The 27,784-nt window shown below is 36.2% G+C and overlaps 1 protein-coding gene and 1 pseudogene across 5 annotated transcripts in view; one reads left to right on the forward strand and one right to left on the reverse strand.

Moving 5' to 3' along the window:
• Nucleotides 1-27,784, reverse strand: part of Map4k3 (mitogen-activated protein kinase kinase kinase kinase 3) — a 170,476-nt gene that overhangs the window by 128,429 nt on the left and 14,263 nt on the right. The gene's annotated exons all lie outside the window — the stretch shown is intronic.
• LOC141415350 (small nucleolar RNA U109) lies at nt 25,114-25,232 on the forward strand (annotated as a pseudogene).

The raw sequence follows: 27,784 nt of genomic DNA on the forward strand, positions 1-27,784 counted from the left end.
CTCAATATGAGCATGAAACAAAATTACTAAACACAAAAGGAAACACACCAGAGTAGCAAAAGTTATGGAAAATCAAATTAAATTTGCAGAAGTTAAATTTGGAATTAACAGACACATAAAATAAAATTACAATTAAGTATTTTTACAAGTCTGTATTAATAAAAGAAGGTAATAAATACATGGGCCAGAAACAAGAGGCTAACAAAAATGACTTGGCAGGTAGCAGAAAAACAATAGAATTTCTGGGGGGAAAAAAAAAGTAATCCTTGAAATTAAAAACCTGATTGGAGTAGACACAGAGACAGAATTGGTGAACTAAGTAACCTATCTGAAGCAGCAAAGACAGCAAAAAGGAATTATGAAAGAGTAAAATAAGGGACATATTTAAAATATATCTAAAGTTTCAGAAGAAGAAAGAATGGTGAACCAGTATTTCAAGAGACAGTGGCTTTATCAAGAATGGATACAAGACTTTTAAAAACCTCAGATTCAGAAGATACAAATCCTAAGGAAAATAAACAAAAAACAGATCCACATCTAGGCAGACCATATGAAAGAGGTGATCTTTAAGGGCAGCTAAAGAAATGGAGTCAGCTATCTACAAAGGAACAGTTACACTTCTCAGAGAAATCTCTTTCAAAACATTATTTGCACATAAAACTAAAGGAATAGAGACTTCAGTGACCAACCTAACAAGGAATACAATCTTTGCAAAAACAGTTTGGAAAAGTAACTAAACATATGGACTATTATAGCCTTCAAAATCAAAACAACAAACACTGGGGAAGGGTGAAAATCTAATTTTCATTACAATAAACATTTTTCATTATAAACAATTTACATTATAATAAATAGTTTTTGGCAAAAATATCATAATGCATACAAAGAAATAAGTACAGCTCATTCAAAAAAACAAAATAAATTGATAAACTGAAAATAATACCGAGGAAGCCCAGACATTGGATTTACTTGACAAAGAGTAAATAGTTTTGTGGGGTTTTTTGTTTTTTTGGGGGGGAGGGGCCACTGGGGTTTGATCTCAGGGCCTCACACTTGTGAGGCAGGGCTCTACCACATGAGCCATTCCACCAGTGATTTTTTTTTTTTGAGATAGGGTCTCTGGACTCTTTTGCTGGGAGCTGGCTTCGAACCACGATCCTTCCGATCTCTGCCTCCAGTGAGTACCTAGGATTATAGGCGTGAGCCACCAGTGCTCAGCTAACAGCTTTCTTAAATATGTTCAAGGAGTTAAAATAAGGACAAAGAGCTAAACAAAATTAAGAATATCAATAAAAAGATAGAAATTATACAAAGAAACCAAGTAGAAATCCTGGAGTTGCAAAGTACAATCGAAATGAAAAACACACTAAAAATGCTCAACAGAATGCATGATCAGGCAGAAGAACAACTTGGAGAACGACTGAAATTATCGGGATGGGGGTGGGGGAGGGAAAGAGAATGAAGAACATGAGTAAGCCTAAGGACCTATGGGACACCATCAAGCAGGCCACCATATCATAATGGGAGGCACAGAAAGGGGCAAATGAAGAGAAAAAGGGCTTAAAAATTCCCAAATTTGATGAAAGACATGAATTTACAAATCCAAGAAGCCCAATGAAACTCAGAGATCCACATCAAGACTCCTTATATAATAAAAGTATTAAAAGCAACAAAGAAAGAATCCTGAAAGCAACAAGAGAAAACAAACTCATCACAGTCTAGGGATCCTCAATGACATTATCAACTGATTCCTCATTAGACTTTGAAGTCCAGAAGGCAATGGCATGATATATTTTAAATGACCAAGGGAAAAAACCTGTCAGTTGAGAATTACGTACTTGGCAAAACTATCCTCCAAAAATGAAGGAGAAAGTGAAGACATTCTTTAAAAAGAAGTCATATATTTACTTAGTGTTTGGCACAAAGTTTAACACTCTTGGATAAATCAAAAGAGCCAATCACATCAGTTATTCACAAACTGCCCTAATGAGATGCTTGCAAATGCTACTGAGGATGTACAGCTACTTGCCCCTCCACTAGACCATGGGTTTTTAACCTGGGGCCCAAGGCTAAGGTCAGTGAGCCCAAGAATCTCCTGATGCTTGATTAATACCAATTAATACCTTTACACATCTTTCTAAAAAAAGAAAAAGAGTCTACAGCTTCCATCAGATTCCTCAAAAGTATCCATAACTCAAAGTTTAAGATCCACTTCTCTAAATACAATCTGAACTCTTCTATTTATTTAATTTGAAGGGTTTTGGTTTTCTCCTCACACCAGGTTGAAATGCTTACAGACACTCCTACCTGCTTCTAATTTCCTGTGGGTTACTGAAACTGGTAAGTGAGCATGTTAGAAAATGCATTTTAATTAGATCACAAAGGGCTTCTTCACCTAGGAATATAGTGAACAAAAATTTAAAAATTGGCAAATATGTAAATGCAACTGAACACTTATTTATGGAGAAAACCAGAAGCCCAGATTAAGTATAATATTATTAAAACACATAAAATATTCCACCCAGTAAAATCTTTTGTCTCCTTACAAGCCTTTTAAGGTAATTTCAGCCTTACAAAGGAATACAGCACCCCACCCTCATCCACAGTTTTACTTTCTGTAACTTCAGTTAACTGTGCTCAGAAAATATTAAATGGAAAAATCCCAGAAATAATCAATCCATAAGTTTTAAATAATGCTTATTATAGCATATTGCTATAATTATCCCACTTTATTATATTCATTGTTCTTAATCTCTTACTGTGCCTAATTTACAAACTAAACATTATCACAAGCATGTATGTTCAGGAAAAGACAGTATACACATAGGGTTTGGTACTATCCAAGCTTTCAGGCATCCAGTAAGGGTCTTGGATCATCCACAAATACGGGGGGAACTACTATAGCTTTCAAATATATACTATAAAATTTAGCACCTATACATTTCAGAACTCCATTTTTGCTAGTGGTAATAAAAAAATCTGTCCATTAAGAAAAAGTTATGTACTGTATGTATATATGGAATTATCACAACGAAATTTCCTCGTACTATTAATGTATGATAATTCAAAGATAAATTTTTAAAAATAATTTTAAAAGCTATTTAACAGCAAACTTCATTTTAAATTTAGAGTTGCTTATGTTCAGATCTGGAATAAGTAAAAAATATATACATATACTGGAATATGTGCCCATACTTGAGGGCTGGAGATTTGTCTTTTATTATAAGCAGTAAAATGGCAAAGATGTACACATGTTTTTCCCTTAACAGAGAGCTCAAAGTCAAATATATTTACAAGACTAACTCAGTCTTTCAATGTTAATCAACAAGTATTAGTAGCAATGATATCTGAAACATTTTGTTATTATGCGGTATTAAAATTTTCTAATACTCCTCCTTTTACTAAAAGTTCAGCCATTATAAGAGGAAGAGCAAATGATGGAGAAAGGAAGAGGGCAGGTGAAAGAATAAGACAGGGAGAATGTGTTAAGAGGCCAAACACAAGACTAGACAGGCCTGGCAGCAGCTGGAGACCAGATCTTTGTTTGATGGTAACTTGAACTAATCTCACTGGCTAACAAATATTATTTTCAAGTATCATATTTTGATGCAATAACTTGAAGTTTCTCCAGATAATTCCACAGAGGTTTTCAAGGGCTAAATAAAGTAAGGAAATTGGAGTAGGCGATTCTATCACCCTAGGTCAGTGCTATATCCTCCTCGCAAGGTTTCTTTAGGCATGAAAAGAGACCTTCCTGTGGCCCACACAAATCTGAATCCATTAAAAAATTCTGAAATTATTTTCCCAGAAATACAGAACTCATCATATAAATGCCATAAAATCACACTTGTCTTTTAAAGAATCTACTTCTTAAAAATATTTAAAATGGACATCTCACAGAAAATAAAGAAAAGTACCATTGGCCCTAGTAACTTCAGGTTCCATGTCTGTAGATTCAACTAACTGTGGATTAAAGGTATTTGAGGGGAAAAACTGCATCTATATTAAACATGTACAGACTTATTTCTTGTCATTACTCCCTACACAATACGGTGTAACTATTTATATAACATTTACATTCTGATAGGCATTAAAAGTAATGTAGAGACGATCTAAAGTATACAGGAGGAGGTGGGCATCAGTGACTCACGCTTGTAATCCTAGCTCCTTGGGAGGATCTTGGTTCAAAGCCAGCCTGGGCAAAAAAGTTTGTGAGACTCTATCTCAAAAATACACAACACAAAACAGGGATGGTGGAGAGGTTGAAGTGGTAGAGTGCCTGCCTAGCAAGTATGAGGCCCTGAGTTCAAACCCCAAGCCCCCTCCCACCCCAAAAAATGCAGGAGAATGTGTGTACATCATATGCAAATACTATGCCATTTTATAGAAGGGACTTGACCATCTGCAGATTTGGGGATCCATGAGGGAAGGGAGTGCCCTGGAACTAGTCCTGCTCAGATATTAAAGGACAACTACACCACATACATTAAAAAGTAAAGGATTTCCCCTCTTTACTTTTGTTTGCCCTTTAATCCCAGGGAAAAATTAGAATATCACTGGAAACCCTTACTCCATTAAGATAAACAGGTAAGCAGGCAAGATGGAATAGATGCAAACTCAAGAATATACGAAGGCAGTAGAGCATAGTGGCTAGGAGTATGTTCTCTCAGTACGAATCCCAGCTCCATCATTTGTTAAGAACATAAATAATACATCTATTATTGCATGCATGGCACTGGAGAAAGCCCTCCACGTACCAGTTCTCTTGTCTGTAAACTGGAAATAGTAGATGAAGTAACTGTGTCACAGGGTTGGTGTGAGCACTGGATTAGTCAGTACTTATTAAAGAGCTCAGAAAAGTTAGCTAGATGCTAGGTGATCAGTAAGTATCAGTTATTATTTTATTATTAATCATACCCATACATAAAGACAAAATTTCATTTTAAACTTGCAGAAAAGTGAGTAATGCTTATTGTCTTTGTTGTAATATTTTTCCTAAAAGATTTTCATAATCAGTAAAAAATTATTCAAAAGTTTAAATCATTTCAATGTACATCTAAAACCAATCGCATCTTTTGTTTGCCACAAAAATACAGTATCAATGATTATTCAACAACACCTTAGATTTTAGAAAAAGGGACTTCTTGTAAATCTTGCAAATTAAATGAAATACTAGCTCCAAAAGCACATTTAACAAATGGTCTGTTTGACCTGTGTAAAGTGCATGGTAAGCAGCTAGCAACAATGAAAGGGATGACAATTAAGAAATCCAAGATCATGACCCAATGCACCTGCAAACTGTCTGAATTGTTTGTTTTCAGTCTAAAGGGACAGTGAAATCTATAAAAGGTTACCTGCTGTGCCCAAAAGCTGAAAAGCAGAGACAGAGAGCAAGTGGAATGGAAGTGCTGGTTGGAGAGAGATTGAGAGGAGAAACAGCTAAAAGAGAACAGAGCAACAGGCAGCAAAGGCAAGGCAATGACAGCCAGGGATGATAAGTCTGAGAGGACAGCATGGTCACAGCCTTGCTGCATAAGCACAGACCACCTGTGCCTGCAAAGTCCTATGTTTACAAACACCCAAACAGAGTTAAGGCCATGAGATCCCATTACAAGCATCACAAATTTTCTCTAGAAAACATGCAAAAAAGCATCTAAAACACATCTGAAGTGCAAGTATGTGAGAATAACCAAGAAATATTTTTCAAAAAAATAAAAAGGATAAATTGCTCTAGGTATCAAACATCCTAAAAGGGCCATAATCATTAGAAAAGAGTATTTCTCACACAGTAATAAATAGAGTTCAAATTTAGAATATGGTAAAGACAGCAACTTACATCAGAGCTAAAAAGATCATCAGAACAGCCTGAGGGTGGGGGAATGAGTAAGATTCCATGAGACAGGAATCTCATGGAACACAACAAAAATTATGATGTTTAAAAGACTTAAATATTAAAAAGAGAATCCGTGAAATACTACAAGAAAATATGGCACATTTTTATAAACATGGAGTGAAGGGCTCCAAATATAGCATGAACTTAGAAGTCATAGTGAACAATAACAACATACACATTAAAGATGTCATGTGGCAAAGTAACTAAGTAAAAAATGGATGCAATGATACTAAGCTACTTGGGAGGGGGAGATAAGAGGATCTCAGTGCAAAGCCAGTAAGGGGGAAAAGTCACTAAGATCCTATCTCAACAAAATAAGCTGGGCATGGTTTGCATGTCCCTGTGGTGAGGATTGAGGTCTGAAGCTGGCCAGGGCAAAAATGCATGCAAATTTTTAAATTGCTTTAGCTGTTCTCTAAATGTTCCCTATTTAGAGAACAGCTAAAGCAAAAAGAGCTAGGGCATCTATCTAGCAAGCTCAAAGCCCTGAATTCAAACCTCAGCACCACCCAAAAAAAAAAAAAAAAGACACTAAATAGCAGTATTTGACAATAAATACATTTTCTGGTATATCAAGTTGGCAAAATTCAAATGAATGTAGGAAATGAACAGGAAAGATATGCAAAAGAGACACCTTTACATATTTAATATGAAGATATAGATTGGAATAAGCTTTAAAAGATCAATTTTCAGTATCACCATTTTACCCACTTCCTTCCATCAAGAATTCCTGGTGGGAGGCAGGTGAACATTAGCAAATCTCTTTACATTAATATTACAGGGCTCCAAAATATAATCACTGGTTATTATAAAATACCCTAAAACCTTCAAGAGGTATCTCATTGTTGCTAATTATCTACAATGAATTACTAAAGCTTAAACTTTTTTTTTTTTTTTTTTTGCAGAACTGAACTTAGGGCCTACACCTTGAGCCACTTCACCATCCTTTTTTTGTGATGGGTTTTTTTCAAGATAGGATCTTGTGAACTCTGTGATCCTCCTGATTTCTGCCTTCTGAGTAGGTAGGACTGTGTGAGCCACCCAGCACCCAGGTTTCTCTTTAATAAAATATTATATATTTATTTAAAATATTATTTATTTAAAATATTATATATTTAATAAAATACATCAGTAATATATTTTAGTACCCTAACACAGTGGTAATTTTACAACTTTGCTATCTGAAGCTGTTTTGTCCCAAGTTCAACATACGAACCTGCATAATATGAGGACAATGGTGACAACAGGACACCACGTGCACAATAACCACAAGAAGTGCCCCACCAGGCTCTGTGACAGAAGCTCTGGGATCCCATCTATTCCACAACAACCCTAGCATGATCATTCTACTTTATAAATGAAAACAACTAAGATGTTAACAGATCTGAAGTCAGCCTCCTTGAGTCCAAAAATCAAGGACTTTTTGTGCCTAAATCACCAGCTTACCTGAGACGGTTTTCCAAAAATATTTTTGAAAGTGAATATTCATTATGCTGATACCATATATACTTTCAATTGTCACATGAAAAATTAAAGATTTAATTTTACGTCATTTGGGGAGAGGGGCAGTACTGGGGTTTGAACTAGTGAGTTTGCTAGGCTCTAGCCATTTTTGCTCTGGTTATTTTTGAGCTAGAGTCCCACTTTTTGCCTGGGCTGGACTTTAACTGTGATCCTCCCAATCTCTGCCAAACGCCGCCCCCCAACACACACACAATTTTTACCTAGTAATAGTTTCAATCAGGCTACATAACAAGTAGCCTTTTCCATTAACTAGTAACACTGGCTTTTGTTTACTTTATCTAAAAAAAATGAGCACAATTTGACCTGACTAGCTAAACTACTGACTCCCTTTTCTCAATATTAGGGGCCATCAATTTTTGTTTAACAGCTTGCTGCCTTTGGTTGGTTGGTTGGTGGTGGTGGAGGTGGTGTTTTTTGGTTCTGGGTATTGAACCTTAAGGCCTTGCACATGCTGGGCAGGTGCTCTACCACCGAGCCAGCCCTCCTTGTTCTCTTAGAATAAACTTACAGTCAGCTCTCTGAATCTACTGGTTCCACATCAACAAACTGAAAACATTAGGGGAAAAATTGCTGTACTGAACATGGACTTTTTTCCTCGCCATTATTCCCTAAATAATGCAGAGCATTTATATTGTATTAGGCATTGTAAGTAAAGTAAAGATGATTTAAAGTGTGCAGAGGGAAGTACATAGTTATATGCAAATAAAGGACTTGAGCATCCTCAGATTTTGGTATCTGCAGCAGTCCTGGAACCAATCACTTGTAGATTCGAAGGGAATGGCTGTAAGTTCCCAAATAGGAAGGCATTCATATTATTCTATTTATCCATTATCATCTTACTACTGTGACAGAACAACCCTGTTTATTGAAATCTACTTTGGTGGTTTATACTCACTTCAATTTTCAACTTACTCACTATACAAAGAATCAGCAATCCAAACATGCTATATTACAAAGGTCTCTGGAAAACACTTTATCAAATGAATTTTTTCATCTGTTTAGTTAAGGGAGAGGAGGAGGACAGAGACAGAGAAAGAACAGAATGAGATCTCATTTACTCCTCAAAATGTTTTGATACATATGCTTTGTTTATAATCTGAAAACTTTAGTATGCATAAGACTAGGCTATTATAAAGCTTGGAATAATACAGAATTCACTACATAGAAACACATATACTTAAACATGAAGTATCAGAAAAATAGGGAAGTATAAGAAGTTTTTTAACAGCCTAATACTCCAGAGTACTCCTGAGTAAAATAAAAGGGAATTCAGTTTACATTTCTGAATTTCTTTGAACATGTTTTACTTTAGACAAAGTGTTTAAGCTTCAGGCCTAAAATCTTAATATAGCAGGGAAAATACTTTTCACAGAACAATTTTAGCAAAAGCACTAGCCCAGATCAGCATCTCACTACTTTACTTCTAAAAACCAAAGAGTCATTCTTATCTCAGAGATCTAATACTCCAGAGTACTCCTGAGTAAAATTTCTAAAGGTCTCTATTTCTAAAGGTAAAAAATCAAAAAATTTAAAAGTATGGCCAACTGATGCAAAGTACTGACAAATCACCATATAACCCTGCCTGGAAACTTTTAAACTAGGGGACCTTACAGAATCCCTACCCTTGCTATTTGTATAAAGGGACCAAAAAAAAAAACCTAAACAAACATAAAAAAAAAAAAAAAAACTTGATGAAGCTTCTATGAGAGACATATTGTATCCTATTAAATCATTCAAAAACAAATACTGACTTCCTTTACTTGACCTAACCGAGCTGCAACATAAACCAGTAAATGTCTGGATTTCACATCAACCTTAACATAATAAGTAACCATTTTCCATTAAGTAAAAAACTTGGCATTTGAAGTCAAAAAAGAAAAAAAATCCTTTCAACTTGCTAGTGTTCATCATACTATACATATATACCAGGAAAAATGTATATAGTGCATTAAGTTCTCTCAATCAACATTTTGTTGCCCAAAAAAATCTAGATAGTATATACTAAAACTTTCAAATATGCTTTAAAACAATATTAAGAACTACTTACCATAAACACAAGAGAATTCAGTATAATGGCAGGCTATAAACACATATACAGAAATCAATACCCTACATAATTCATGAAAACAAAAAGGCAAACAAAAAAAAATACACTGAGATAGTATTTACCAGATTTTTGGTTAAATCTAATACAAGTCCAACCTCTCTCTCTGGTCAAGTTATAAGAAAAAGGGGTGCTCCAAGGACCCTCATATTTCAGTAGTATAGATGCAAAATGTATAACTCATATGATAAGAATACAATTCTATCTGTTAAGATTACAGATGCATTTACCCTTTCACCTAGCAAACACATTTAAACAATCAAGACACCTACATACACATGAAACAAACACATGTATAAGGTTATTCAAATGCAATTATTTCTAATAGCAAAAGATTGAACACATTCAAGTGCCTGGCAACAGGGGACTGGCATATAACCACAAGTGAACACTATTCAGTAAAAAAAGATAAAGAAGTCTTCATGCAGTGAAATGAGGAGAAAGCTTCAGGGTACAGAAATTTTCAAAAAGAAGCCAAGGTGTAAAGCTGCTATCTTTTGAGTAAAAGAAAGAGAAAACAAAAAATATATACATTTGAATTTGCTTTTTGCATTTAAAAAACTAAAATAAACAAATTATTTAAAAATAGTTACACAGTAGGCTAAGAACAAGGGGTAAACAGGAATAGGCAGAAGTAAGATTTCCCAGGGTATACTTTTTTAAAAATAGCATCTTGATTTTTGAACCATGTAATATATTCCTTATTTTAACATTATAAATTAACAGTTAAACTTGAAAAGCAAATATGAAAAGAAATTGGTGGCTTGGTTAATATTTGGCCAAAAAAATTTATTAGACCATGGTATAAGACTTTCCTGTGATCATCAGAGGAATGACTAAACTTAAAGAAGAATAACTATGTGGAACATCAACATCATAAATGCAATCACACTTGTCTGTGTGTTCATGCTGAATTTCTAAGCCATCTACTAAAACCAGAGAAGTGTTACATTTTGAAAATTTAGGTTATACCCTATGTAACAAAGTCAGACCACACTATTCACCTTGTTCAAGATACAGTTGTGTCCCATATGTTAATAAGAACAGCAAAAAGAATAGTGACTGTGGCAGCTAGCAGTAAACACTTTTGACAACATAAAGATTTTAATAATACTTCAGTGCAGGTCAGGCTGAATCGGATTACCCTAACACTTGCCAACCTGAGGTGGAAGGCAACAGCCTTAAATTCAAGAATGAAAGCGTAAGAGGAAAAGCTGTTTCCAATAAATGCCATATTGTCTTCTACAAACAACAGAAAACCCTGGAATCATCTTGCTTCCACCTTCGGGTTGACTAGCAGTTTTGTTTACGCCCAAGAGGAGAGGAAAGTCTACATTTAGCCCCTCGCTAACGTAAGTTAGCTCAATTTTAAGCAGTCTGGGAACTTAATTAGTTAAATGAAAGGCATTTGGGACCATATTCTAGAAAAGGCTATTCCAGCTGCCTAGGAACAGGGTCAGCCAAGTCTGGCAACGATTTCTAGAGAATCTGAATCTAAGTCACAGCCACATGCTCAAAGAAATCTGAGTACTTATATAAAAACTGTGGCCAAAAGTTAAGAGCTCCTGTCACAAATATACATTTTAGTGTTTATTACAAGAACACTGTTCTAAGTAGGATCTTTGTTCTTACATTTAAAATCTAGCTGGGTAACTAGTATTACATGGAAGAAGATTTAATCTGATTTTTTAAAAGGCATTTTATATTTCTGGAAACAAAGGTATGCTTATAAAAAAGAAAAGCATGCTGGCGGTGAGTTTAAGAACAGAAACCCAATGTTATGGCAACATAAGCACACACAGTTTACCCAGACCTTCCCAAGCTTAAGGCTCACAGAATCAACTACATGAGATCCCCAGCCCCATGCACCTCAAATTCACCCCTCACCTCAAAAAAAAACAAAACAAACCTGCTGCTCTTCAGTCACCCAACACCTTCTACCAGAACTCTTTAACCAATTCCTTAACCCTTCCATCCCTCCACACACTGAACTGCAAATATCTGCTGAGTCTTTTTACTTCCTTTTTCACGCCTAATGCTCTATAGTTAGGCCACCATCATCTCTTGTCTGGATCACCTCAACAGTCTTAATTCTACAATCCAAGCATGTAGGTTTTCACTGTTACTAGCTTAAGGTGTCCATAATATTCCCTTATGAGATATTAAGTATCTTCTATCTTGGTAGGAATGTCCTTTGTTGTTGTTCCTAATAACAATTAACAGTAAATAGTATTTATGCCTTCTCTTTTATTTCTTGGGTGATCTTGCCAGAGGTTTGATTTTTATATATCTTTACAAATGTCCAGCTTTAGGTTTTATTGATTCATCCTCCTTCCCCATCTCCTCTATTTAATTCCTACCCATTTTATTATTTACATTCCCAGAGGCTCCGTTCTTCTTCTCAATTCTTGGGGATGAATGCTTACTCATTTTATTTGCTGTTAATAACTTACAATTGTAAAGTAAGACCATTTAGTTCTACTTTTTAGCTATATATTTCAGAATTTCTCACCAACGTAAAGACTGGATAGTTTTCATTATAATTTCCTCTATGAGTAAGTATAGTGGGTTTTTAGCTTCCGAAAGTATGGCACCTGGCCAGCTTCAACTTCCACATGAAGAAATTAGAACATGAAGAAAGCATATTAAACAATGGTCCTTAGGCACTGAACATCAGGTAAGGCACCACAAGAATAGGAAAACAAAATCCTGAATAGCTCCACAACTGTCCCAACTTACAGCCTAGAGATAGTTTCCCAGGACCTAGTACAAAGCAAGGAAACTCAGATGGAGGCCTGATGATCCCCTGAGATGAGATGAAGCTAGGAATATGGAGAAACTGAGGCAACTGGAATTTTCAGGGCACAGTCAGAAAGTTTTGAAGATCTGCAGGGGGTTCATTTCCACCTCAGACTTGACTTGTATACTATAATCACCAAGTGCTTATAAGGAACAGAGCAATTCTAAGAGCTCATTAAGGACCAGAAACAGTCCACGTTCCCACCAGCCAGAGTGGAAAACTGTCTATAACAGGTAGGATATCACAATAATATTGTCTTAGTATTAGAGAAAATCATCCTTGAACTATAGGCTGTCCTGTAATCTAAGCTTCAAATGGATCTGTTTCCAAAGTAACTTCACTGCATCAGAGAACAATGCTCAATAATAACAGTAAGAATACAAAAATAAGGTAAAATTCCAATGTCTGTAATCTAATAAATACTACATGTACTTTTTTTTTTTTTTGGTGGTACTGGAGTTTGAACTCAGCACTTCATGCTTGCTGCCACTTCAGCCATGCCTCCAGCCCTTTCTGCTCTGGTTATTATGGAAACAGGGTCTTGCTTTTTGATCAGGTTGGCCTGGATCTGGATCCTCCTATTTTAAGCTTCCCACCCTGTCGGGATGATAGGTGCACACCTCCACACCCAGCTTTTTTCTTTTCTCTTTCCTCCTCCCTCCCTCTTTCCCTGCTTCCTTCCTTCCTTCCCTTCCTCTTTCCCTCCTTCCTTCCTTCCCTCCTTCCCTCCCTCCCTCCTTCCTTTCTTTCTTCCTTCCTTCCTTCCCTCAAATCACAACACTCCTGATCTCTGCCTCCCAAGCAGTAAGGATTAACATGTAATTTTTTTAAAGTTGCAGAAAAATACATGTAAAGCAGAAGAAGAATACAACCTATAAGATGGGCAGAAACATCAATCCATTAAATAGATCCAAAAATAGATAAAATCACACAGGGACATTCTATACATTCAACACAGTAAAGACTAAGCAAGTTAAAGAGAAACACAGAATATAACAAAAGTCACAAATCACACTGACAGAAGAAAACTAAAATACAAAGATTTAAAAATATACCAAAAAGAATCACAGCAATTTAGACCCTGCAGAGGCAAAGATTAATGATTAAAAAGAAAAACAGAAATAAACTATGAAAAATGAAATAGAAAAAAAAAAAAAAAAGACTGGGATAAAATGAATGGATAGCTTCAATTAGCTGGAGTACAACTCAAATGGCCTGGTAGAGAAACAGAAAAAAACCCTTTTTGATTGCCATATTCTTTCAAATTTGATGACAACTATAAGCCTACAGATCTAAACAAGAGAAATGTGCACCAAGCTTCATTAAGGCACACTATAATCACATTGCTTAAGACAGTGATAAAGAGAAAAATATTAAAAGTGAAAGGAAGCAGGTGGAGTAGCTCAAGCAGTAAGAGCACCCGCCTAGCAAGCAGGAGGCCCTGAGCCTGAGTTCAAACCCCAGTGCAGCAAAAAAAAAAAAAAAAAAAAAAAAAAAGAAGTGAAAGGAAAAAAAGGCAAGCTAGTACAGATGAACTGGATGAATCACTTCTGATAGGAATAATAAAAGCCAGTATATTAGTGAAGCAATATTTGTAAATAATTTAAAAACTAAGGGCTGGAGACGTGACTCAAGTGATAGAGCTCCTGACTAGCAAGTATGAGGCCCTGAGTTCAAACCCCAGTAGCACCCCCCCAAGAAAAAAAAAGTCCATCCTTAAAACAATCTTTTATAAATGAAGACAAAATACCATCAGACAAACATATGTTGACAAAATTGTATCAGATTTGCACTATAAGTAATACCAAAGGAAATTCTTCAAACAGAAAAGAAAATGACAACTCACAAAAATATGGACCACCGCAAAGGTCCAAAGAACAACAGAAATGGTAAATACGAGATTTCTTATTTTTCAAATCTCCTTCAAAGATAGTTGATTAAAGAAAAATAGTGACAGCATATTATGGGGCTTACAGTGTACAATGTATGAAAATAAGAGCACAAAAGAAAGAAATGAAAATACAGTTATTTCTTTATGTCACATGTAAAATGGTATAAAATTACTGGGCAGAAAACAAGGATAAATATATAAACTATAAACCCTAAAGCAACTACTAAAAATATAAAAGTAGTATAGCTATTAAACCAATAAATGAAATAAAATAAAATTATACAAAAATGCTCATAATAAAGAAGGTAAAGAAAGAGGGAAAAGGGAACAAAGAACAGTGGACAAACAGAAAACAAGCAGTGAGGCCCAATCACCTCAATAACATTTAGTGCACGTGGTATAAATACTCCCATTTAAGTGGCAGTCAGTGCTGCACTAAAATAACAAAAACTACGAAGAAGCAAACCCACTATACTCTGCCTACAAAAAGTACGTATTAAAGACAGAAATGAATGAAAATGTAAAATGAAAAAGACATACCATGCTAACACTAATCAGAAGAAAACTAGACTGTCTATATTAATATTAGACAAAGAATATTAGGACAAAGACCATAACGAGGGTAAAGGCAGTCATTTCATAATGATAAATTGTCAATCCATGTGGAGGACCTAACACCCTAAATGTTTATGAACTGAGCTTCAAAATACATGAAACAAAATCTGGCAGAACAACAAAAAAGAAACAGGCCAGTCTGCAATTACATTCAGAGACTACAACCTCCCTTCAATAATTGATACAAGTATAAAGACATTTTGTAAAGATAAAGACTTGAAAAATGCTGTCCATCTGACCTGATATTTATAGAGTACTTCATTCAACAGCAGCATAAGGCATACACATTCTTTTCCAGGACACACAAAACATTTACTGAGCTATACCATACTCCATACTCTCAGTTCTAAAACAAGTCTGAAAAAATATGAAAACATTCAAAATCATAAAAAGTATTATTTTCTCATTAGAAATTAAGATCTGTGGAAACCCCTCAAGTATTTGGAAATTAAATAATACATTTCTAAGCTCATGAATCAAAGATGAAATCAATAAGAAAATTAGTTAATTCTTAAAAGAATAAAAATGAAAACTGAACGTATCAAAGAGTCCATACAAGGAAACTTAAAAAACATCAAAAGCTTATATTAGGGAGGGAAGGACAAAGAAATTAGTAAGTCCAGCCTCCAACTTAAAAAACTAAAGCAGGACTGGTGGAGTGCCTCAAGTGGTAAGGGCACCTGCCCACCAAGTATGAGGTACTGAGTTCAATCCCCAATGCTGAAAGATAAAAAAAAAAAAAAAAAAAGTAAGAAACTAAAGCAAAAGAAACCCTTGATAAGAACAAAAAAGGAAATGAAATCAAAGGGGAAATCAATGAAGTAGAACATACAGAAATCCATGAAACCAAAAGTTGTGTCTTTGAGATCAATAAGGTGAAAGCTCTGTTACTCTGAATAGATAAAGCTCTAGCCAGATTGAAAGGTGACAGGGACACACACACACACACATTCACCAATATTCAGAAAGAGAGAGGTAACATCACTACAGATTCTACAGATATGAAAAGGATGATGAGGGGGAATATTATGAATAATTTTATGCAATTTAATTTCACCTTGGATAAAATGCATACATTCCTTGAAAGACACAAACTACCAAAGTTCATTAAATAAGAAAAAGATAACATAAGTACCCTGTATCTCTAAAAGAAACATCTGTAGCTTAAAAACTGGCTTCCTTGATAAATTCTACCAAATAATGAAGGAAGAAATAATACCAGTTCTACAAAAACTCTTTCAGAAAACTAAAAATACTTCTCAACTGAGGTCCTGCATTATTTTGATAATAGAACCAGACAAAGATACTACAAAAAAAAAAATAGGCAATATCCCTCATCAATGTAGAAGAGAAAATTGTTAAAATTTTAGCAAATCAATGTATATATGAAACAACACGGATGAACCTCAAAACTTCATGCTAGTTGGAGGCCAGACACAAAAGGCTGCATACATAGTTTATGATTCAATTTATGTAACTTAATGAAGCATTAGGGTGTGAACTTGGGCCTCCTGCTTGCTAGGCAGGTGCTCTACCACTTGAGCCCCACCCCCAGCCCTTTTTTGAACAGGGTCTTGCATTTTTGCATGGGATCAACCCCGGACCACAATCCTCCAACCTATGACTCCCTTATAGTTGGGATTATAGGTTTAGGCCATTGCACCCAGTCTCTTATACAAAAATTTTAATGAAAGAAAACTAAAAAGAGAAACAGTAAACCAGTGATTGCCAAGGGCCAAGAGTGAAAGCAGGAATTTAGTTCAAAGAGGCATAAAGAAAACTTTTGGGGGTGATAAAAACTTTCTGAATGAGACTGTAGGGATGGTTTATACAACTGTATAAATGTACTCAAGTATCAGGCTTTAATACAGTCCTTGGTAAATTTTACCTTTGTGAACTATATCTCAAATAAGTTGAAAAAGAAAATACTTCTAGAAGAAAGTCTTAAGAGATAATCTCAGTGACCTTGCATTTGGCAAATGTTTCCTATGTACAAAAGGCATGAATAAGAATTATAAATGAAGGTTGGTTGCAGTGGCTCATGCCTGTAATTCCAGCTACGAGGCAGGCAGAGATTGGGAGAATCATGGTTTAAGGCTAGCCTGGGCAAAACCAGTAAGCAAGACCCCATCTCAAGAGAAAAAAAGTGGGCATAGTGGCATGTGCCTGTCATCTTAGTTACTGCAAGAACTGTAAGGAGAATCACGGTCCAGGTCAGCCAGGGCAAAAACACAAGACCTTATCTCAAAAATACCAAAGCAAAAAAGGCTGGCAAAGTGGCTCAAGTGGTACAGTGGCTGCCTAATCAAGCATGAGGTACTAAGTTCAAACCCTATACTGTCAAATAAATAAATAGTATTATAGCCCTACAATGTAATAAAAGGGAATAAACTATTGATTTACTCAACAACATGGGTGAATCTCACAATAATTAAAATGACTACAAGAAGCCATACAAAAGAATGTACACTATGATTCCATTTATATAAAACTCTAGAAAAATGCAATGTAATTTTAACTGGCAAGAAATTGGTGATTGCCTGGGTACTAGAAAGAGGATTACATGGACACAAAGAAGCTTTGGAGAATTACAGATAGGTTTATTGTTATGATTGTGATGACAGCTTTATTGGTATTTGCATGCCAAAACTTACCAATTCATATAACAAATATGTCCAGACTACTGATGTTAAATATAACTCCACAGAGCATTTTTCTTTCCTTTTTATTTGTTTGGTTTTTTTGGTGGTACTGGGGTTTGAACTCAGGGCCTCACACTTACTAGGCAGGCACTCTACCATTTGAGCCATTCCACCAGCCCTAACATTTTTTAAATATTCTCTTTTAAAGCAAAGAGATTTATAGGGTATTTCTACATTGTAATCTACATCCTCAAACACAGAACTTAAAATATATTTCTAAAATAATTTTGTGTTATGCTCATTCGTCTTCCTGGTAAAGCTGTGAGCTCCTAGACCGTCTTATTTATATTTTTATACACAAGACATAAAGTAGCGCTTGTACATAATATGTGCTCAGTACATGGACAATTAGTGGAATTTATGTTTAATTGCAGCTAGGGAAAGGCTCAATGGTAGAGCACCTGACTAGAAACTGTAAGGCCTTGAGTTCAAATCCTAGTAATGGTTTAAAAAAAAAAAAAAGGCAGAGTATTCAATAAATGGAATGAAAGGTTCGAACTAGGTAGTATATGAGAGAGATAAGCAATGCTGCTAAACCACAATAAAGATCCATTTGAAGCTGGCCTACAACCCCAGCTGCTCAGGAGTTGGAGATCAATCAGGAAGATCAAGGTACGAGGCTAGCCTGGGCAAAAAATTAGCGAGACCCTCATCTCAACAAAAAAAGCTGGCCATGGTGGCACATGCCTGTTATCCCAGCTACATGATAAGTGTAAATAAGAGGATCCCAATCCAAAACACCAGCCTAGCCAGGACAGAAACAGAAGACCTTATTTAAAAAATAACCCAAACAAAAAGGACTGAGGGAGTGGCTCAAGTGGTAGAGCACCTGCCTTGCAAGTGTCAGGCTCTGAGTTCAAACCACAGTACTGCTCCACAAAAAAAGATCCATTTGAAGCTGGATCAGATTTTTCAATGTAAACAGTTCATGAATTTCTCCAGAAAAATATAGTATGCAGAAAGCAAAAGCTGAAAGAAAAAAAAATAGAATGGCATAGATATTGAATATACTCAGAGTTAAAAATTAAAGACGACAAGGCAACTTAATGTGCGGACAAAAGCTAAAAATAATTATCCAGGTTCTGCACACATTCTCTGTTTATCCACAATGTAATAAATACAGATCTCTATTTCTCTCAGTAAGATAAGATCAGTGTGATAAGAGAAAAAACAACTAAAGAGAGCCAACTGTAATCAAGTGGATGGTTTCTAAGTGATCACAATGGACTGAAAACAGCAGAAAGACATTTCTACTGTAGACAGTACTTTGAAAAACCGCTTCTCACGAGCCTGAAACAAAAAATGCTGCATTTGCTTATGCTCAATATTTGCCTTTTAAATATTCCTAAGATTTTTCTGATTGCATCAGAGAAAAACACTTTGGCAAATCCCTTTAGTTTCTAGTTACATGCAATTATGGGTGGGCATGTAGGTTTAGAGTGGTTGGCAGAGGGGAGTGTAACTCTATCATTAACAGGAGAGCTTAATTCCAGTTCAGCAAGAGGCCATTCATTATCTAAGTAAAGGAGGCAGCTGAACCCTTGATAGAGTGACAGGCTCTACCACAAATAGCCAGAATCATGAATTCAAGAGCTGGGCATAGGTGGCTTATACCTGCAATCCTAGCTACTTGGGAGGCTGAGATTGCAAGGATCATGGTTCAAAGCCAGCCTAGGCATAGTTTGTGAGACCCCCATCTCCAAGATAACCAAAGCAAAATGCACTGGAAGTGTGGCTCAAACAGTAGAGCACCTGCTTTGCCAGGTTCAAACCCCAGTCCCACCAAGAAAAAAATTATAGTCACACTTCACTGTAACAGTCAAGGACCCTATTACATGATTTTGGAACAAATACACGAGTATGTGAAGAAAAAAAGAGAATCTGTCTTCAAGAGACAAATGCTAAATTACTTATAATGAAATCAATATTTGAAAAATATTTTTAAAAAGTCTTTGAGTGACTGAAAACCACTTTCAGTAATACAAAGTATAAAAACATTTTACAAAATTCAATGAGCTTCCTAACTTCTCAAAAATGAAACTGTCTCACCAAAATGTACAGAATTGCTATTTTAAATATGTAAAAGGGCTGGGCACCTGTGATTCATGCCTAGCTAATTGGGAGGATGAGATCAAGATGATCACAGTTTCAGGCCAGCTCGGGCAAATATGTCCCGAGACCCCATCTCCAAAATAACTACAGCGAAATGGACTGGAGGTGTGGCTCAAATGGTAAAGCACCTGCTTTGCAAGTGCCTTTCTTTGTAAGCATGAAGCCCTGAGATCAAACCCCAATCCCACATATGTGTGTTATGTACATATACACACACATATATGTATATATATGTATATGTATAGAGCTACATGAGGCCAGGCGTGGTGGCTCAAACTTATAAATGTCAGCACTTGGGAGATGCAGTTCAGGAGGATGGCAGCTCAAGGCTAGCTGGAGCAAAATTTTCATGAGATTTTTATCTTGACCAGTGGCTGGGTGTGGTGGTGTGCTTGTCATCCTAGCCACTTGGGGGAGCACAAATGGAAGGATCTCAGTCCAGGCTAGCCCAGGCATAAAAAGCAAGTCCCTATGTCAAAAAAACAGCCAATGCAAAAAGGGCTAGCAGAGTGACTTAAGTGGTAGAGCACCAGCCTAGCAAATGTGAGGCCCTGAGTTCCAACCCCAGTACTATCAAAAAAAAAAAAAAAAAACGCTACATGGTATAATGTCATCAACTCTAGAAATGTTTTTTATGTTATTTTCTCATTCAAGCAAAACAGATCCACACCATATAATCTACATAGGTATTAAATATATCTTTTAGAAATACTAAGATGCATTTTTTAAAAACACAAAAGATGTTGATGTCATTATGGTGTTAAAGTTGGAGGTAAATGGACAGGTCCAATGTCTTCTTAAAAATAGAACAGCAATTCAAGTCACTTGAAAAAGCAAAATATAATAGAATTTTATTTTATATAATTTCACTCCTTAAATCTGAGTGGGTTTTCTGAGGAGGAAGTGGACACCTCCATCAGAGGAATGTATTCTTGGCCTCTATTTTTAGTTTAAGCTGTTGAGATCCAATATGAAAGCAGAGCACGGAGAGAGAGCTAGTAAGTTTACTTCCTCACTTCTGACATAAATGTCAGTGTTTTCCCCACATTTTTCTTACTTAAATTACACTATAAAATTGTGGCACATATTCCAGACACTTACATTTCCTCTCTAAACAATGACTCTATTTCACAGTGTGAGGATGAGGAAAGAGAATGGTATATGGTTTCAGCTACTAAACCTTAGGTACTAATTACATGCCAGGTATGATGCTAGGTGCAAGGGTACAAAGCTTTTGTTTATGTTTATGCTTATTGTTATTGTATAAGCATTGTTATGCTCATGTCTTCTTTGTATGGTAAAACTGTAATGTTATAGTTCTCAAAATGCAAACCTCTGAATAACCACCTGAGGTTAATGGAAAAGTGGGTGCAACTAATGAATTTGATTTAATGAGGGAATTCATCATTCATTCAGTTCTAGATATGTGAAGTATCTTCATAAGCAGAGGAGTCTACCACAATTGAAGAAAAAAATTCTACAGGAAAGAAAAAAAATGGATTAGCAGTGAAAGAGGCAAGCTAAATTCCTTGAACCAGAAGAAAATGACATGAGTAACCAAGTTCTAACAGAAAACTCTTTAGTTTAAGCACAACACTTAAGCAAGAGATGAGAAAACTAAGGCCCTGAATGGTGAAGTAACTTAACCCCAGTTATTTAATGAGGGAGGTAAGAACAGAACTAGTTCTCTCAATGTTTCACCATCATTATCCTTGATCATGAGCTCTAAAGATGGGGCCAGAATAGGGCAGAAATCTGGAAAGAGAAGTGCAGCCTGGAGAATGGATTGGGTACAGAGAGAATGGGCAGACACTGGTATAGAGAAAGCAAGCACAATTACAAAATAAATAAAGCTAAACAATGACAACCAAAAAATAGGTAAGTCAGTCACTACAAAGATTGGGACTAGCTGTGAGAATCTACTTGCACACTTGGTGTATAGGAAGGAGCAAGATGGTTGAAATACAGATTCCACGTAATAGTGAACACAACCGGAAAAGTCATAGGAAAAACAAGATTAGGTAGCAGTAAGCTCACTGTGCCACAGTCAAGAGACTACACACATGATTGTCTTCTCAGAGCTACCCAGACTTCTTGGCATGCATGGTGCCCACCTCCAACTCTTACATGCAAAGCTCTTGGGTAGGCCCAGTGTTGGATCACTTGCTTCTTATAGGAAATGTATGAGACTGATAAATTTCCCAAGTACATTATTCCTTTCCCATCATATCAGTGTCTACATATTTAGGTACCAGCAGACACAGTGATTCACAAACTACTGAACACTTTACCAAGGTGACCCACAAAAGAGTATCTGCTAGAGAACAGCACAATTACCACCAGAAGCTTCACAGCACTGTCAGTTAAATATGACTTGTTCCTCCGTCTTGATACTTTACAGTTAAGCAACACACTTCTAATCTCTACAGAAACAGTCAAGAAGTGGGGCAAGCAGAAACAGACCCTCAACCTCTCCATTAAAAGCCAAAAATAAGAAATGAGAGGCAGCACACTTCTCTGAAGACCAGTGCACCCCAGCTGCAGGACAAAACACCCTGCTCCTAACCTTAAAATTATACCTACTGCCAAATCCTAATTGGTATATAGGAATTTCAGAACTTGCAGTTTTTAGAAACTGTTCTGAGGAAAATAAGCAGCAAATAGCAATCCAAAAATGGCTTAGCTTACAATAATGCTAGGCAAATTTTTTAGAACATGTTTTCTTCATAAAGGTTTCAGTAATGTTTCTGAGAAACTGCCCCACGCCCTGCCCCCATGCCACCTGCTCACAAATCCCTATTTCCTACCCTGCGTATTGTACCTTGATTCTCTTAAGATGATGTACCAATCTAACACTTTGAATCTTGTATAAAAACCAAGTAGTATGTAAACTCTAACTCATTATATAAATGGTAATTCATCTATCCCAAATTAAAACACCAAGTTCAAAAAGAATCTAAAGTACTGTCACCATCATTTTTTTTTTTTTGAGAACTAAGAAGGTCAAGAGGCTATAAGTAATTCCACAAGAGAGGCACAATGGTCCATTAACTTCGAAAGGGCTCACAATCAGATTTTCTTTTCTGTGAAATGACAGCCTAGACTGTCAACTCCAAACTCCCCCTAGAAGTGAGATGCTATTTGAAGGTTTTGGTTCTCAAACAGCTCCAAATATATGGGCAGCCTTTTAAAAGTATGTAGTACAATTGGACAAACATCAGAATTCATGATTAAAAGCTGGGCACCGGTGGCTCATTACTGTAATCCTAGTTACTCAGGAGGAGGAGATCAGGAAGACCATGGTTCGAAGCCAGCCTGGGCAAACAGTCCATCATAAAAAAGTCTGGTGGAGTGGCTCACAATGCAGGCCCTGAGTTTAAACCCCAGTACCACACACACACACACACAAATTCACAATTAAAAGTTCCCTTCAGATTTTCTACCCTCATTTCACTTTGTTTAAGCAACAGGGGAATTTATAATGGTCCATGGTTTAAAAAAAAGGGAATTCTCAGCACACAAAAGATCCTTTCCCTTTGTGTTTATTGGTAAACAAAGTAAAAGAGTATCATGTACCTTCAACTTAGTTATGATGTAGTTGAAACAGGCTTATGGGGTTACATGTCCTTAACAATGAGGAGAAAGCCAGTGAAAAAGGAAGACAGCGAAAATAAACATCATTTCATGAGGACCAAACAAACCAAACCACATTCTAATAAATTCTACGGGTTTTTTTGTTTGTTTGTTTGTTTTTATTTGTGGTGCTGGGGAATTGAACCCAGGACCTTGCACATGGTAGGCAAGCTCTACCACTGAGCCACAATTCCCAGACCATAATTTCTATGGTTTTCAATGTCCCTCCAATCCCTATAAGTAAATAATGTTAGCCAATAATGGACAGTTTGGTGTTCATTAATAGAAGTTAATGTAAAAATAGAATTATAAATCAACACCATTTATAAGAACAGATTCCATCTATCACTCTTGTCTTTAAGATTCAAAATTTAAGTCATACTGGTTGTATAACTCAATTATAAGCTGAGCTTATGATTTATAAGTCATATACTAATAAAACTGTTAGAAATTTTAAGTCAGATGCTGGGGGAGGTGAAAGGAGGGGGCTACACAGTTTGAAAACAAAACTGCAGCATAACTAAGCTTTTCTCTATAAGCTAACCAATAAAACCAAGTGCCGAACAGGCTCTGGGAGAACAGATAAGATGTTTCTGGCATGTTAATAAAGAAATCCTTTCAGCTAATTTGGTTCTTGTCTTGATCAGCAGCCAACAAAACGCCTCTGCTAACTGCAATTCTGGCCCACTCCTTTCCCCTCTGTGCAAAGACATATGTGAGGAGGGTGAGGACCACAGGCTTCCACCAGAAGGAAAAAGCACACTTCTGGCAATGCACACGGATGATTGCGGTGGAGGGGTTGTCCGTGTTTTCATTCCAGAATATTCTCAAAAGCATATACTACTTTCCTCACGAGCACAGTATCTTCAACCAGGAGGAAAAAAAAAAAAAAAAAGAAAAGCACCACCTTTCTTTTCCTTTAGTGAGCAGACTACTTCTTTTCTAACCACTGTCCTCTCTCATATTCAGAGGCCAACTGGAATTCTTTCTGGTATCACTGAATCACTTCTAGACTTCCTTCCTCAGAAATAATAATAATTATTATGCTTTTTAAAAACTGAAAACCAATGCTATGGACATGCAGCTCCATGTTCCACACACCCACTTTTGGCAGTATAGCTGACTGTTTGGCCTCTGGAGGCTGGCTGTTGGAGTTCATCTGCTGGCCGTGCCCACTGTGGACCTGTGGGCAAAAAAAGCATTTAAGCTCTGTCTGGCCCTGTAATTCTCATCTGTAAAATAAGGATAAAGTACCTACATCATAGCATGGATTAAGATTAAAACTGGTTATTATATGTAAAAGTCCACAGGACAATGAGTAGTAAGTAGTATATAAGAACTTCATCATTTGTGCGAAACTTAAACATATTCAAACAATTTGGTTTGTAAACTTGTGAAACTGAGTTGTGACAATTCCTAAAAAGCTGTTCAGGTATTGCAAAATTGAACAAATATGTAAATGGATGGTAGGAGCTAGATTTTCTCCCGCTGAAGGAAGAGACAGATTAGCAATAGGGGAAGGCTAGAAGGAAATCATGTGGTATTAGATTAAAGAGACTTCATTATGAGCTCATGTTTACCTTAAAACAGACACAGATACAGAAATAATTTTAGACATTTGTGCACAACACATGGGTCAGTAATATAGACATACATGTCTAAACTACTCTTCTGAGAGAGGTCCTACAATAGCAATAAGTACACCCAATAAAAATAACCAAGGTACTTTGAAAAAATGGCTGACACCAGGCTGGGGCAGGGAATTAGCAAGACGAGTCTGAAGCAGCTTATAGTGCCAAAAAGTGTTAAAATAAATAAATACATAAATATATATATATATAGCATATGGAAATGTCTACCCCTCATTCCTTCAGGGGTAGGAATACATCCATAACGCTACATTTAAAAAGGAGTTTTCAGGGCTGTCAACCTTACAGTAGAGGTTTTCTCATACATAAAAGAAAAAAATAATAATAAGGTGCAACAATGTTAAAAACAAAATGATGGGACACAGGAGACAAATGGAAGAGCTCCCAACAGCTAGACTACAGCAATTTGAGAAATAAATCATGCAGTGCTAGATTATAACCCCAAAAATAAAATGAATAAATAAATAAGCTCAAAGACATAAAATTCTACAAAAGAATTCTATCTAAGTAATGTAGTTAGCTCCTGTTTTAAAAAGGTGAAGCGTAATTCCCCAGTCCTGAGTATGGGGCTATGTTAAGTGAGTGACTTGCTTCCAAAGAATACAACAGAGAAAGGTAGGGATACACTGACATATGGTATTGCCTGATAAACATGACTTCCAGATGATCAAGGTTAACATCACCAGAAACAAGTTCATGTTAATAGGACACATACTTCATCCTCCCAGAAGTCTACAACCCCAGTCTAACCTTGAGAAAAATCAGACCAACCTAAGTTGAAAAACAAAACACTCTAGAAAATTCCTGACCCAGCAAGGTTGGAGACATGGCTCATGTGGTAATATGCTTGCTTAGCAAGCAGGAGGCCCTAAGTTCAAACCCAGTGCTGCAAAGCAAACAAAATAACAAAAACCCCACCTGCCCAGCACTCCTCAAAAAACTGCCAAGGCTATCAAAAACAAAACAAAAAAGTCTGCAAAACTGTTTATAGACCAGAAAATTCTGCTTAAGGACACATGGTAACATAATTTAATATGTATCCTAGATGGGGTCCTGCAATAGAAAATAGAGGTTAGTTGATAGCAATATACCAATGCTGGTACTTAGTTGTCACAAATATACCATGGTAACACATGATGTTAACAAAAGGGGAAACTGAATTGAGAAGCCTTCCTGACTTTATAAATCTAAAAGTGTTTTAAGCCTAGGGGTATAGCTTAGTGGTAAAGAGCCTGCCTAACCTGTGTGAGGTCCGGGATGATTCCCCAGCTGGGTTGGTACGGGAGACAACACAGACCCACTAATCTAAAATAAGGTGTATTATTTAAATTGTAAGCACTATTAATAATAAACTAAACAATTTAAATATTAAATGTTTTGAGCTTTAAAAGCTTAAATCTTGGCCAGATAAACATAAAGGCATTTCTCTTCCAAAAGAGCTGATCTTATCATGTAAAGAGGTAATTTCGGGGGGTGGGGGCACAGCTCAGGGGCAGAACGCATGCCTGGCATGTATGTGAGACCCCAAGCCAGGGTTCATTCCCAGCATCAAAAAATTTTATTCTGCAAGTAAAAGCTAGATACTTTTACTGCTCTGTAAAATAAAATAAGGGTTCCAGAGTTTTTTCCTAAAGCCCGTCAACCAAGTTAAATTCTATTTTTAAAATACACTGCTTAAAATTTTATAAGCTAGTCTTTTACATCACTTCTTTTGAAAGCAATGGTATGTTATACAAATATTCCAAGTTTTATTCAACGATTGCATCATAACACAATAGAAACAGCTAAAGACACTCAATACAAATACTCAAACACAACACTATTTTTACATTAGTAAAAACAGTAACTCTGACCAGTAATTAAGAGAAACCTCCCATTTTGGTTTTTGAAAGAAAAAAAAAAAGTTGTCAAACTTCATGTAACCATAGTTTACTGGAAATTAAAAAAAAAAAAAAATCAACATTTCAAACCAAAGCATCCTATATGATTAGCAGACTTAGATAGTTAGGGAATAACTATCATAGCACTGACCAGAAATATAAAACCTCCAAAGAAAAGTATCAGCACAATGACTATGAAGCAAAAATAACAGTGACTGAATGTTCAAAGCAAAAGACATTCAAAACAGCAAACCTAACTGCGTGGGGCCTGTTTCTGCAAAAGGCTTTCTCTTAGTGCTCTTTGAAAGCTCGGGATTAGAGTTTCTTATGATGGGAAAAGGGTGGTAGAGGACTGGGAAGGGACAGCTAATAATGCAACGAATAGAGAATGGAAAGATGAACAAATTTTAATAATGTACTCCATATGGGTTTCCTATTGCTCTATACCTTCAATATGGCCACTTCCTTTGTTGCCTCCTAAGAATGACAGGAGGAGGAGGAGCATGAACCCCTTTACATAAGGACAGAGGGATACCATAAGGCACCTATTCCTCAGGCACTAAAGGGAATTCAGGAATCCAGGAAAAAAAAAATTTTTAAGGATATACAGATGGTAACAGAAAACTCTGATAATAGTTGTAGGTAATCTTACTATCCCTGTTTACTTCATTATTTTTATCTGTTTCATCTAGAAAATACTCAGTAACCTGTAGTATCAAACCTAAAAACTGTAACTTTCACATATAGGTGTACTTATAGCACAGGTCTTTCATATTACATTTCCTTCATTCACTCGAACATCAATCACACTGCAATGAAAAATCTTAAATTGTGAATTGTGAATTCCTTAGCTATTAAAAGCAAAGAGGAAGTTAGACAAGACCTTTTCTTCTTTCAAAAACTCTGGCAAAAAGATACCTCTTCTCGACACTGCCATCATGGAAGAATTCTTGTTCTCAGGTATGTTCTTTCCTTCTCTAT

Source organism: Castor canadensis, chromosome 12 (assembly GCF_047511655.1).
Source record: "Castor canadensis chromosome 12, mCasCan1.hap1v2, whole genome shotgun sequence".
NCBI lineage: Eukaryota > Metazoa > Chordata > Mammalia > Rodentia > Castoridae > Castor > Castor canadensis.